Raw genomic sequence first — 2,947 nt, 5'->3', positions numbered from 1 at the left:
AAGGGCTAACGACCCACTTGGGAATAAAGTAAAGTATCACAAGCTCCAGAAGTCCATGCAAGTGACACACCCACTGAGGCTGGAACTTTTACTCACCTGGTACTTTAAAAACAGTGATGCCGTTGCACGGAGACAGTGTCCATAACCCCTGAATAAATGCTGAATGTATGAAACGCGTCGGGTGGTCAGAAGTATTAGCGGAGCAGCGAGCAGTTTGTCTCTTCTGTAATCCTGCATCTGAAATAAAGGCCAATCTTTAATCCTCGTGTGGTTCTCCTACAGCAGGCAAATCTTTTGTTTGAAGTTTAGCGACCCCGCCTGAGCCACAGGAAGAGCCAGCTGCACTGTGTGCAGCCCTGTTGCAGCGGTAATCATGAGGCAACTTGAGGGCCAGTATGCCAGTGTCGGAGTCACTGTAAAGAAGGCAAGCTGTTTGTGTGACATATGGCTGAGATACCCGCCACCCCCTCTCAACACAATCCCCAAAAGGAAGGGAAACCGGAAACAGTTCTTGAAGTTTTTGGATGTGGGGAGGGAGTGACCCTCCCCCGGCCGTATTTATTAAAACAAAAAATTAAAACATTAAACGTTTCATTTTATGTACAATTTCATTATCACATTGCGATGTTTGGCTCACCTTAACATATTCTCTAATACAGAGTTTCTCCTAGCCGAACTAGCATCCAACAAAAACATTCTCTAGAAAAACTGAAATTGTACATCCTAACGTTTAAGGGCCAACGGCAAGGTCATAACCGGTGTCAAGATCCCTAACCAGACTTACCCCTCCCACTTGTGAGGGGCGACAGCACAGAGGCTTACCTCAAGTGCAACTACTAACAATTTCCCTTGACTTGACGGGGGCACTTAAGACTCGACGCCATTTAAAGGTCGTTCGAAGACTTGTGTGTGGTATCTAGAAGGTATCGTGGACCTCCCCCCATCCCACACAACTTACCGCATCTGCCGTCGCAGATGACCCTGGCCCCGGGAAATTCCCCAGGAGGGGGCTGTAACCCCTCCTCCAACGGAAGGGGCCTTGACCGCCTTTCCTTTACTTCCGGCGACCCGCCCTTAGACGGGACCGCCTCCCCACTGAGGGGCCAATGGCCACCTCTCCCGAGCGCTCCCATCCGTGTTGGGTGACGCCCACTCATAGGGATCTACCAATTAGTGCTCACCGATCATGACCTTACCGCCTACCAAAAATAAATACGACAATTTTTATTCAAACCTACAAAAAACATTGGTCGCTACGACCGAAGGAACATGCTAAAAAATACAACACTACACCAAATCATTTTAATCGAAACAAACTACACAATATTCACCATACTTTATTATGATCAACAACAAACTGATACTTTACAGCCTGTAAACAGAATGGAAAAACAAACTTATAAATTCACTTTATTGCACAACAACTTGCTGTCCTCAGGGGCTGGTGGGTGGGTCAAAATTGGCTCTTCGTTCTGTCCCGAGCTCACGTGTAGCGAGGAGGTGCAGCTTCGGAGCACAAGAACAAGAGGACGTCTTCTGGTCTTGCGTCTCTTTTTATCCGTCTTCGGGGCGGGCGAGAACCCGCCCCTGCCCGCCCCTAGGGCGGGGCTGGCTACGTCGGTGTCTAGGCCAGCCCACTCTAGGGCGGGAAAAAGCGCGCCCCGGCTACGCCGCTTCGGGCATACCAGCCGAGACACGCCTCCCGCCCAAAAATGGCTTCCCGGGGGGATCGAGGCACTCCACCATACGTTCGGGGGGACCGAGTGGTCGCCCCTTTCCATATGGCTGAGATACCCGCCACCCCCTCTCAACACAATCCCCAAAAGGAAGGGAAACCGGAAACAGTTCTTGAAGTTTTTGGATGTGGGGAGGGAGTGACCCTCCCCCGGCCGTATTTATTAAAACAAAAAATTAAAACATTAAACGTTTCATTTTATGTACAATTTCATTATCACATTGCGATGTTTGGCTCACCTTAACATATTCTCTAATACAGAGTTTCTCCTAGCCGAACTAGCATCCAACAAAAACATTCTCTAGAAAAACTGAAATTGTACATCCTAACGTTTAAGGGCCAACGGCAAGGTCATAACCGGTGTCAAGATCCCTAACCAGACTTACCCCTCCCACTTGTGAGGGGCGACAGCACAGAGGCTTACCTCAAGTGCAACTACTAACAATTTCCCTTGACTTGACGGGGGCACTTAAGACTCGACGCCATTTAAAGGTCGTTCGAAGACTTGTGTGTGGTATCTAGAAGGTATCGTGGACCTCCCCCCATCCCACACAACTTACCGCATCTGCCGTCGCAGATGACCCTGGCCCCGGGAAATTCCCCAGGAGGGGGCTGTAACCCCTCCTCCAACGGAAGGGGCCTTGACCGCCTTTCCTTTACTTCCGGCGACCCGCCCTTAGACGGGACCGCCTCCCCACTGAGGGGCCAATGGCCACCTCTCCCGAGCGCTCCCATCCGTGTTGGGTGACGCCCACTCATAGGGATCTACCAATTAGTGCTCACCGATCATGACCTTACCGCCACAGGTCCGGATAGTTGACCGGCTATCCGGACCCCCCACAAAACTCCTACCTAAAGGTCATGTCTTAATGATTTTAACCAGGCTAAGAAGTCTCCTATGAGTAACTCATTCCCCACCCTCGACAAATGCACACCATCCCCCAGATACATACTGTCATCATTAATACAACTATGCGAGATCGAATGCAATGTCTTGGAACGGAACAACCTACTCACTTTGTTATTCAGTTTTCTAACAGAATGATTTAAAGCAGGGATCGAGATAGCCCCCCGCCATACTTTTCGTGGGATCATATGAGACCACGCAATTATGCACCCCGGAACTCTCCTTGCTAACCAACTTACCGTGGAAAGCATAGTCTCCAGGAGAAGTCGTCTACCGGTAGTGACCAAATCATTACCCCCTAAATG

Source organism: Lissotriton vulgaris, chromosome 3_1, assembly GCF_964263255.1.
Source record: "Lissotriton vulgaris chromosome 3_1, aLisVul1.2, whole genome shotgun sequence".
Classification (NCBI taxonomy): Eukaryota; Metazoa; Chordata; class Amphibia; order Caudata; family Salamandridae; genus Lissotriton; species Lissotriton vulgaris.
The sequence above is the reverse complement of the archived record's forward strand: the minus strand, read 5'-3'. Positions refer to the sequence as shown.